Genomic DNA, 12719 nt, shown 5'->3' on the forward strand with positions numbered 1-12719 from the left:
AATTACTGGGCAGAACTCTGATTGTGGCAGCACTTGAGTGACTATTCTCTGTTGAGAAAATGTCTTTGCTTTTCCATGAGGCTGCAGTTCTAGGCTGCAAAGAGCCTGGGCACAAGCAACGCTGGAGCAGGGCCTCACCCTCTAGCCAGTAAAATCTCAAAAAAAAAGAAAAAATCTACCTAGAGACACAAATCCACCAGTTTGAGCCCACATACTTAATACTGGCAGCAGCTGAAAACTCAAGCTTAAGATGGACAGTCCTAAGCCATATTACCTGAAGGCATCATGCAGTCAAGCATGGAAAACACAGATTCTAGGGGAAGGTGACAGCCCTGGCTGGCAATCAGAGGGTGGGAAACCTGGGCTTAAGTGAGAAGGATGGTGAAGAGGAAGGACACAGATGGGAGAAGCTCTGAACCAGAATTGTGAGGCTTTGTTTCTAAAACCCAGAGTCGAAGCAGAGTTTGCTGCACCCCCAGGTTTGTCAGCTCCAGGAAGGAGAAAAGAGGCAAAACAGCACTATGGACCAAGAGAAACTTTTCAGGTAGACCTGTCTTTTCCCTCCCAAACCCATCTCAGGGTCCCTGTAGCTGATATGCCAGAAGCCTGGAGTGCCAGGACTTGTGATGGAGCCAGGCTCCCTGGAACTCCCAAGAGTGGATTGACTCTATTTTGTACCATTTGGCATGACACAGGAAGCCAGCAGATGACCACCTGCTCTTAAGAGGCGAGGAACAGCTTCTGGAACAAAAACGGGGTGGGAAAGGGCAACACTCCTGGAATCTCATCTTTGCCCTGACACTTCTCAGGTCCTTTCTGGTCTCAGTTCTGGCCAGCAGCACACACCTCTCCTCATTATCAACTTTACAAAACATGCATCTTCACTGGGCAAGAACAGAGCTGGTTTTAGCCAGCTCACCAGCAATTTTTGCAGCACCAGACATTTCCATGTGCCAAATGGAACAGTTTGGAGCCAACCGTCCACCTATCCATACATCTGTCCGCTCTCCTCCAGCTTCCTGTCCCACAGCCACCCTCCTTGGCTTGCTTACCGGCCCCACCAACCAAACCCCGTTCAGTCTCTCCCTGACTGCCCTTTTCCAGCCTAATCCATCCCTCCTTCTCCACACACCCTTTTCCGACAGGAGCTGCGCCACATCCCAGCACAGTGGCGGCTCTCCTGCTCTCCCCGCCGCGCCCCGCTCCGGGCCGCTCGGCAGGGCCGTGGCCGCTGTCCCAGCTCCCCGCCGTGGCAGGAGGCGGGCAGCGCAGGCCCTGCTGCCTCCAGGACTCCAGCGCTTCCGCGGGCCTGGATTCGGCTGCTGCGGCCGGCTCCTCCGGCCTATGATGCGTATTACACGCTGCGTGAGCGCTGTTTGGGACACCAGCCTGACGTGAAGCACTAGGAGCTCGCGGATGAAAATTCATGCCTTTGTCTTTGTGTCAGCCAAGGAACACGCAGCCACTCGGGACAGCGGGTTCAAAAAGGGCTGACGGGAGCCCTTGAGGAGGCTGCCTGAACTGAACTCCTTCGAGTTGCACTCACGTAGTAGTTTTCAGCAGTGATCAGGCTCTCCAAGTACAGGGACGATGTTTTGCAGAACAAGAGTCGTTTCAATCCTTGGTTTCCTTGGCAGTTTCCTACCATGCGGAAGCCCTCCCTGCCCTCCGTCTCATTTCTACCACATCCGCGGGAATGCCGACTTGGGACGGAGCTGAGTCCCTGTGCCTTCTGACAGAGCAGAGTCCACGCAACTGCCTGATGCACAATGCTCTGTTAAAACCTCCCGGTGCTTCACCGGGAGTGGGACACGGGTCTTTTGGAGGTGCAGAGCCTCTTCATCACTGCATGCGCATTAATATTTCTAATAGGTGGTGCATCGCCTTCTGCATTAGAATCATCGTTTTCCTTTTTTTCAGTTCTAACTTTACAATGAGGTCTCGTTTAGGAGTGTCTTGCAGCACTGTGATCACTTCCTGCATTTTGGTGACACTGCCTAGCTTTGAATGTGATAATTTTCAAATCCATTTGTTCTGAGTTAATAATTGTAAACAAAGGTCTGGCTCAGCTCTGCCACTTTCTCAGATTTTCTTTCCATTTCATCAAGCTCATTTCTGCTTTTATAAATGTCCCTTGCAGCTTGATTTTGTCTGCAGCATCATGGACTCACTGTTCAAATGTCAAGGCTTGGAAGATTTCGGGGGTAAGCAAACAACTAGCAAGAATCAAGACTTTGCAAGATGTGAGAGAAAAATTTGTTTTAAGGACAACTGCTTCAGGAATGACAGAGGAACCTGGTTCATGCCTAACTGCATCAGCCTCTCAGCCTCTGATTTTCAATGGTTACATCTGCTGCCTAAAAGCCTTTATCCCAAAACCTGCAGTGCTCTACAAGAAGTCTGCTTTCGCATTCCTATCTAATAAAGGCTTTTTTTATCCCCAAGGCAATCAGAAAATATAAAGGGCAATTCCTGCCATGTCCTGTGGCCTTGATAAACTGCATGACTCCTTGTGCAGTTTTGTTCATTTAATCCACTTCTCTTTGGATGTGACAGCTCCAGCATACAGCCAGAATGGTGGTAGCTGACAAACTTTCCTTTTGGAGCTGCACTATCTGGCATGGGAGGATGGGGGGGGGGGGGGAGGGGGGGGGGGGGCGCGCCCTCAAAGATTTGAGTGAAATCAAATGCTTTGTCAGAAATTGGATGAGATCTACAAGCCATGTTCCTGCCTGCATTTGAGGGCATTTCCTCTTTATGATTTTTCCTGAGTCAACAGAGGTACTTGTCCTTTGGGTCCATGCAATCCAAATAAGGGGGGTTTTTTAGCTTTAGAAATGTATCTTGACAGACATAATAACTCTGGTCTGTCTAAAAGAGGAAAACAATTATTATGTTAGAAATTAAGCCAATACGTCATGTCTTTCTTCATTATATTACTATATGCCTGTGGCCTGTCTCCCTCACGGAGCCCCGGCTCTGTTTTTGCTCCAGCTAGCTCAAGAGACAAACCACAGTTGGGAGGATTTTTCCTCAGGGTCCCAAAACCCAGGAGCATCTGAGAACCTTTCCCTTAGCAGAGAGAGAGCGAGTTCCCGTTGATGAAAAGGAAGGTCTGCACTTGATCCAAGGGTGAAACCAGGCCTTTATTCAGTCTTTCTTCTATGGTCCTGTCCCAGCCTGCGTCAGGAGCCCTGTCCCACTGCCCAAACCAAAAAGCCTGACAAGCTCTGGCTTCGGCTTATATCCAGGGAAGGGGCTAAGGGCAGGGACAAATCACTACCCAATCAGGGATAAGGTGAGAGTGGAACAGAGTTGGATTACATTCCAGTGTGGGAGAATGGGCGGGGTAACAGGGCAGGAACAAACTTCGGGATAGCACATTTTCCAGTGGAACAGGGGGGTACAGAAGAAACCATTACAAAACCCAATATAAAAATGAAATGCAATGTGAAACCAAATGATACACAGCAACACATGTTGTGGTGGTGGTGCTGTTGGAAGCTACTATTTTTACAGAAAATGCAGCAGCACTAATTGTCTCAGCCATATTAGCCTCACAAAACTCAGGGTCCTATGATCTGCATGTGTTTTACTTCAGATCATCCCTGGCTAAAAAGCAGAAACTGTTCTGGCAGCAGACCAGTCAACACACCAGACCTCACCTCTGTCAAAGTATCATAAAACCACCTTCTCCATGTGAAAACGGTGGTGAAAGATTTTGCAAGGGGTTATTCATGTAATACCACCAGCCAATTCCTACCTGCCTTTCTCTAGGGTGTCACAGCAGGGCTCAAGTCAGCCCTCTGCTGCTCTGATGACTCTTGCTTGAGGGTTTGAACTGAGATGCAAGCCTTCTATCCAGGGATGCCTGCTTGCCCTGCTAACTTACATTGTTGGGGTTATTGCCAAATAAGTCATAAAGAAAAATAGTTATTTCTTCTATAGGTTTCTAAAGATTAGATAGAAATGTTTACAGGTAGGATAGGAACCAAAGACAGTATATGCAGGACCATCATTTTGAACATCAATGACATTTTGGGCTTATATTTTCACTGATTCATAAACAAAGATAGTACACTTAAATGTAGACCTAGAAATCAACTTCCACATAACTTCCATAATTTTCTATCCAGAATGTCTTATTATATGAAGCATTATAGTCCTCTTGAATGCCTACCTATGTGCTTAAAATTCCATGTTGTATACTTCCAGGTATTTGCTTGTTATGTTAGAGTTTACAAAGCTGTGCTCATGAATATGTACAAACAAAACACTGTCAGACTTCATGCCTGAGAAGAAGAAATAGAGGCATTTGACATGCATGCATAGTAGCCTATATCCTCAAAAGAACAGTTCTGAATAATATCAACTAGCCTGGAACTATGAAAGCAATTGATGTTAAACATGACTGTAAACATAGCATAGCATATCAGATGCTTTCACATTTTCTGAATGAAGTCCGAGTATGCTTTTCATATAATTTGCAAAAATTAACCTTTGGGCAATATATAATCATAACAAAAGTTACGTGAACATAATATTAGGTGGTAGAATGTCCTGTAATTATTTGTTAATAATGGACTTGTAATTATTTGATATAATTTTGTAATTATTTGGTATAATCCATGGATATGTCTTAAAACTATGTAAGTTCATCAAACAGTTTAAAGTTATGAAACAGCAAACTGGAAGGTTTTGAGACCTAAACAGCTGTCTCTTCTGGATGAAATCTTTGATATCTGTCATTTGTCTTGCTTCTTACAAGCCAGAGAAGCTGAATACAGAACCAAATGTTTCCATCTTCACCTCACTAGAGAGCATGCTGCCTCCGCTGAGGTGTAGCGACCTGGTTCGGGAACGACACGGCAGCCACAGCCAGGCTGCTCGGACCCCCAGCTCACAGACACCAGTGTGGTGGACGGCAAATGGCGTTTATTAACTGATTACATGGAGTTATAAAACCTCTGTTTGCTACATCACATCCATCTGCTTACGTTACAAACTACGTGTTGCTTAGCTTATCAAGGACACTAAAACAACTAAGTGTTGAGGGAGGGGTTCTGTCTACCCCTACAGCACGATATCTTCCGATTGCCTGTCCCTAATCTCCCACAAGAGCATAATCGATATTACCTCTAAAACATGCAAAAACTAGTTTTACCTTTTCTACCATGTCAGAATATCCTATTTCCTCTAACTTTTAATGGCCTGTGTGTGCCTAGTCAGAAGAATTAACTTAAAGGTATCTAGGTAACTTCACCTATTAGTACACTAATGCTGGGTTAGAATAATTTCCTGAACTGGAAAGAGAGTCTGACAATTTGTACATATTAGGAGGAGGAGGAACATACAGGATAAAAGCCAAAACACTCTGCAGACTACTCCCATGGTGCAGGAAAACGGGCTGGGAAGATGTCTAGTTCTCCAACAGAGGGCTGGTTGGTAAGTGTAGGGCCAGTCCTCGGCAAGCCAAGGGATGAGGGGGCAGAGTGCCAGGACACAACTTGGCACAGCCCTGATAGAGCTTACAGAACAAATGCCACCTCCACTAAACTTCACAAAGGCCCAAAACCGCCTTTTAACTGCCTCAGGCCAAACTGGGCTGCTGTCATCCTTCTCCATATTATCATCTTTGTATCTCTGCACTGGGGCAACTCCTCACATTCATTTTCAATGCAAGGCAGCCAACAGATCTGATTTCATATGGTTTGTAATGTTCTGAGCTTCCCAGTAAGCCCAGAGAGCTTGATGCATTAGCACCGGGTGCAAACATGATAATCAGTGAAATCAAAAGGAGCAATAAAAAGACTGAAGAGTTTAATTCAGAGTTTAATTCCTCTATGAGGATTGGGGCAACTGTTTGCATAGGAATGCTATCAGGCACCTTACTCAGTCAGGTAAATAATAATTTTATCATTGCAGGGTGATTTTACCTTACCATGATATCACAGCAGCACAGCAGACTGCCACACTGCTGTGAGCTAATCTCCTGTTGTGACATCATGAGCAAGCACTTGGCAGCTGAAGCTATACACGACATCGTGACTTTGTTCCAAAAGAAAGATGCTGCTTCATCTTGTCTGAGACAAAGAGGCTGCCACAGAAACTCTCTTCTGAACAAAGCTGAGAAAAGACCATGGTGGGCTTCCTAATGATACAGTACCATTTTCAGAATATCAAAGAATAAATTATGGTTCTACGGGATTCAGCAAAGCCTTGCACAAAGTGTTCCGTTAGGCTTTTAACATTTCAGCACTAGCAGGTCTTTTACAGTTGATTTTTTTTTGGGGGGGGAGGGCAGGGAGAGCTACATGAGTGTTGCAGACATTGCTCAGAAAACTCTCCCATGCCCTGGGAATTGCTAAACTCCCTTTTATATCTCTCATGTGTAGGAATCAAGAGGCAAGCAGCATAAAAGCAAAACTCAGCTTGAAAGCACAGAGAAGTATTAAGCAAGCTACTCTTTCCTCAGGCCAAACTCATCCATTAATCTGAAGCAGTCTTCAGAGATAGGCTTTTCATTCCAATGCTGTTTCCAACAGCATTTTCCATTTTCATCTCTGTGGCACATTTTATAGTATGAAACAGCAAAAATTATCAGTCCATAATAAAAGGTTACTGCCTCACCTTCTGAATTCAATTGCCTCTTCAATTGCTGACAAGCTCTGTAACTGAGTAGGTCAGCATCTCATTACCATGTACAAAAGATCAGAAAATGTGTTTGAAAATACAGATGTTTAAATTCTGATAGTATTAGAAGAAAAAAAAAAACAGATGAATCTTTGTTAAGAGAGGAGTAATGCTGTAGAGGAGCAAGACAAGGCAGACAAGGGACACTCAGAGAAAATTATGTACTGTTCAGTATTATAGAAGATTTCTAGCAGGAGAAAATTCTTAGTTCTATACTCATATCTCATCACAGAGATGATGGATTTACTAGGCAGCAAGATTATGTGGCAATCCTCCTGTGAAAAACAAGCAAGGACAATGCCATCTGCTATATGTGTAAACTTCTGATTGCTTCTGTGACTGAAGGAGTAAAAGGTGTTGAAGGAGGCTGAGATTTTTTGGTATAGGAATCCAGGCAGCGCTGTGAACAACAGAAGAAAGCACCATTTTTAGATATTTATTTAATTTAATTACATCTTATCACTGAAGTCATATACATGTCAATTAACTGGTGGCTGTTATATGAATCAAAAAGTCCAAGTTCTAGCAACCTTAGTAGATGGACCAAGAGGTAATTAACAATATTGATGGGAAGATGGTGATACTACGAGGTTAATTATGTTATGATAAGCTTGCTTGAACATTTGAGTGCAAAATTTATTACATATGTATTTAAATTTTTTTTCAGTTATGTGAAGATTTACCATGAGAAAATCTTCAGCTTATCAGTTGATGACGGTATCAAAGAAGGTAACTCCACTGATCCTAAAACAGTGGTTTGTGGGGGCCTATATTTTAAATAGTTAATTTCCAAACAAGCTAAATTCTTTAGGCTGAAACAGCTACATGAACATCCACTTGGGGGAATAGATTATTATACACTATTAGATAATTATTTATATAATATATAGATTATTATTATACTATTATACACAACCAAGAGATTTCCATGCTGTAATATCTGTACTGTAATATCCATTCCTCACCATGCTGAACACCTAAATAAACTCTAAGCAATTTCAGTCCCTTGTTATGCAAAACCCCCCCCAAAAAACGAAAAACACACACACACACAAAAAACAAACAAACAAACAACCTAGTAAAAATATTTTCCTGTCTGAACTTAGAAAGAAGAAAATTAAGACAAGAATTGAAAGTATATACATACATAACCAGGATTTGATGTTATTGTTAAATAAATTCTTTTTCAGTCCCTGGATATAATACCACAAATATTTTTCTGACAGCAGCTCCTAGAATTCTTCAGATTAAAACCATCACCACAAAATCATTTGATATAACACTACATCAGCTCAGGATACCTATGAGATAAGCCTGCCTGATCAAGCTTAAAATAATCAGAAATTGAAATATTTATCAGTAAGGCCTACTTCTGTGGCCTGAATTCACATGACCTCCTGTGAGAGATGTAAGACTCTAGCTTGATGGTTTACAACCAGCTTGGGAATAACTCTCCTTAGATTTTCTTTACATGCAGGCAGTATTCTTGTGGACCTGACAGCATCAGCATCACTGAAGTGATGAATGAAGACTCTGATCCTATCAATACAAAATAAAGAAGAAGAAGAAAAAAAAAAACACACCAAAAAAGGGCAAGAAATTTGGATGGAGCTGTAAAAGTAGACATCCAAAGCTTCCTTCTCTCAGAGTGAGCAGCTGTGGTTATTATCACAACCCTCGTAAGTACAGGTGGAAGTCTTGGGATTTCTTAAGTGAAGAACAAGATCTCTTCCTCTTAATATAGAAAAAGTATCACACCTAAAAATCTCTTCCTTTCTGAAGACAAAAAAAATTAACTTTTTCTGCAAAATACAAGTGTGAGATTCCCAAAAAGTATAAGAATGGGTGACTGACCCCTGCAAGGGAGGAATGCCCAGAGGAGATGGGCAAGAATGATGTGCTGAAGGAAGAATGTATAGAAAAACCATAGATTTTCATAAAGAAAAATCTCAGCACAAGAGGGACTGGATAGAAAACTTTGCTTCAGGAATATAGCTGCATCATTCAGTCCTCGATCGAATAAACAGTCTTCTGTGAAACAATTAGTCAAGAGTAATGTTTTTCTAAGCTAGCCAGGCCAGCGTGGGAGGGTAGTGTGTATGTGACTCAGCCCAATATAAAGTGTAGAAAATAGTCAACTCAAAAAATCAGCTTGGAAGACAATAACTGGCTTGAGCTGGGTGCAACCTGTGCATTTCTTCCCATTAACTGTGAGGACACAGTGTCATGACAGCAAGCATATAGAGACCAGTAATGAAAATTTGAACAGTATTGTCGTAGTTTAGGGCAGATTTGGGAGGAAACTTCCAAAGGAGTCCTTCCCCTAAACCCGGACAACAGTATATTTGAATTGTGATTCCATTGATATTGCAGCTGCTGTATCATGACTGTGCTGCAATTCCAGTATATTACTGTGACATTCTGCTAAATCAAAGTCCTGGATACATCCATGAGAACTTGGTTAGAGAGTATTGGACTATGGCTGCAGTCTACTAAATAAACCCAACACAAAAGAAGGCATCATTAATGGAGGCAAGACCTCTTCCTTTTTCTGGATTACCTATCCCAGATCATTTAATTGAAGAGCTCCCAGTAGAAAGTCACACAACTTTCATAACCTCAAATACTGGAGCATCGGTTCTTTTAGAGATGACTAGCATAGCCTCAGACTCTGCATCTTTAATGGTCATATTCAATGAAACCTGAAAGGAAATGAGAAGCCTGCCTGATTTGGTCAAGTTTTCCACAAATCAAATAAAAACCAAAAACAAACAAAAAACCCCCACTAAACCAAATCTAACCAACCAACAAAACAAACAACAAAGAAAAAATCACCACTACCACCTCAACAACAAACAAAACAAATCCAAACAAACACTCTAATGACTGGTCTGATAGTATTCTTCATACTCATCCCGGGAACCAGTGGATGACCACTGGAACCAGTTAAGAGGCAGAGGACCATCACCTTTCACAAGTTCTCGAAGATGTGAGCCCAGGCTCTACAGTCTACGTGACCTTTACAATAGGAGGTGGCAGCTACAGGATTATCAATGGCTCATTTTGCACAACAAAAAGCCTGATACTCAATGCTAAATCAACTAATGGTGGTAAGACTGTAGACAGACTTGATTAATCATTTAACTATGACAATGTAACTATTCTCAAGAGAGGTACTTGTACCTTTCCTTCTCAGTAACTGATTTTAATTCTTCCTTCAATTTAGGAATTTTTAAAATTACTTGCTTTGGCAACTGTTTCAAGTGAGCCACAGTGGATTAAACAGCAACTTTGCAAGACTTTTTTTGCCCATTTTAAAATTCTTTCAGCCTATATAACAATGTAAAGACTTCTGCCAATTTTGTGCAACAAAATTCTGCAGTTCTATCAAAGACAGAAGATAAAACTTCCATTGAAAGCATTGAACAAATGCAGAGGGAAATATCTAAGAGCAGTTGCTGTGATATTTTTGAGTCATGTATCCTATTTTTCTCTGTCTCATTTATAAACAAATCATTGTGGCACAGTATGGTAAATAAACTGCTGTGCTTAAAACAGCAGGAGTTACATACCTGAACTTGCAGTCATCAGCATGCTTCAGCAGATTGTGTTTTGGTGGTTAAAATTAGACTATAGCTCACCACTTTCCACTCTGCCAAAGCCACCTGATGAAGGTGTAAGCTGTCAGGAAACAGATTAAGTCTACAGATTAAAACCTAAAACAGATCTCATGAAAGAAAGCAAGCAAAAGGGCAACTAGGAATAACTGTCTGGGTCCAGAAAAGCAAGTAACAGGAGGAGTCCTTTGGAACATATTCAGAAACTGCTGAGGTTTTAGTTTTACCCAAACAAATATTTTCCTTTCCTTCTTCCTACATTCAGAGTGGAATTTGCTTTGCATTTTCTTCAGCTGCACGAGAACTCCTTCACAATTCACACAGGACATCATGGCCTTAAATCCTAACAGAGCTGAAGGAAAATGAAATGTCAGCAAACAGAAGATTTCTTGGACATTTTGATTTCCTTAATTTGCTGCCACAGTTTTTAAGACCACACCAGAAACAACATAAACAAGATAGACGCTGAAAATACAGGAGTAAACATAGCAGTGACAAAGAACTCCCTCAGCATGACAAGAAGTAATTCTAATATTTAGCTATTATTTTTTTCCCCATAAAACATACATCTAAGTTTAAAAAGTCACAGTTAGACAGGGAAATCTAATACTTTGCAGAGATGTAAGAAGGAAAAAAGCAAACACTACACGTAAATCAGATACCCTGTCGCAACAAAAGGGGAATTGGGAGCAACAGGGAGAAGTAAGCCAAAACTTCTGTTTAGAAGTGGCTCCAACTGCTACCTGTTGAAGCATCTCCCCATTTCAAAATAAATCTTTCTATAATTTAATGATGCAACATTTTTTGCCAATTTTGCTATTTTCTAACTTGCTTGAATTACTCAGTTTATAGAACAGGCTTCAGCGAAGTGCATTTAAACAAATGTCAGCTACTTCATGTATACTTGAACAACCACATGCCATCCCACAGTTATAACTTCTGCTTTTTAACCTCCAACCACACCTTTTCAGAGATATTTATGAAATTGGTGCTTATGCAGGTACCAGTTGTGGCCAATGCAAACAGTAACTGTTGCAGACCTCTTTAACAGATGATCGCGTGGATGTAACAGATCCCAAAATGAGAGGAAATTTTAAGATATGCTAGTGAAACATATTGTGCATATTAGCTAAAATTCTTTTCCTAGCCTAGCCAGTAGCGGAGAATCTTCATCTTCTCTTTCTATGCTGCTACCAAACAAGATTGTGAAAGAGTAGTAGTGTGCAGTGCATAAAAAAAATCAATTGCTAAAAGGCAATCAGTTGTTTCTATATCAGTCTTTTCTCCCCACTTCAGAGCTCTGGAGTACTAAGAGTCCTCAAAGGTCTACTGAAGTCCACACTTAGCCCAGACATGACTACATCAGGAGTTAAAAAGACTTCTTTTGAAAGGGAAAACAAAAATAGCCAATGCAGGAGAAATTCAAGCCTGTTACCACAATAGGCTGCATCTCTTCGAAAAATACTCTCTTAAGAGGAAAGGAAGACAACTGGACAGCACTACCCTCTTCAGCATACTACTTCTGAAACTGTCCAGACAAGGAATAATCAATCCTCTCAATAGAAGAAACCTTTATTTGATTCAGCTGTTAAATCAACTTCACCAATGCAAATAGCTTAAAGACACAAGGACTCCACACACCAACCATCTATCAGCCATCTACCAGCATACCTTAAATTTAACTTGCAGACTTAGTTTTGTTTGGCTGCTTCCCTGAAAGGTTTTGAAGCTAAAGCTAAAAGGGCCCAACAAGCACAGCAGCAAGAGCACGAGATAGGGAGAAACAGAGAAGCTTGGCCCAGTTGGAAGGAAATGGTGATGAACATTCAGATTAGGAGACTACCCATGTATTTTCAGAAGAAGCTGACATAATGCTCACTGCATCTAGAGGAGAGGATTGACTTCCCCTCATGCCCCACTTTTGGCCCTGTCTTTAATTTGTATCAGGTGTGGTACTGTTTGCCCTCTGCTGCCTCTCCACTACAATCCAAAACTGCTGCTTTGGCCAGCTGAAGTGGCCCACAGAAGGGGCAACCAGCACCAGAACTGGAGGACATAAGAAGGGTGGTAATGGGAGGACACAACCAAGCGTCGGGGTGCAGAAGCGGGTGGCAGGAGGTGCAGTATTGCAGCAATCCACTGTGCCTCAGGAAGTCACACCTGAAATTCCTGCAGAGTAAGGAGAGGGTATTCTGCAGAGAAAACAGACACAATCTGCTATCTGGCACACATGCCAACAGCATAGCAACAGTTTTTTTAAATGTCTTTTCCTTGTCACTTCTGAATTTTACCAATTTTAAACACAAAGTGTAACAGCAACAAGGCTGGGGAAATCAACACCTAAACAAGTAAACTAGTAGAAAATGAAAATGCAAAATGTCAAGACAATTTTGGCAAAATCCTGGGGAA

This window comes from Hirundo rustica, chromosome Z, assembly GCF_015227805.2.
Source record: "Hirundo rustica isolate bHirRus1 chromosome Z, bHirRus1.pri.v3, whole genome shotgun sequence".
NCBI classification, from domain to species: Eukaryota; Metazoa; Chordata; class Aves; order Passeriformes; family Hirundinidae; genus Hirundo; species Hirundo rustica.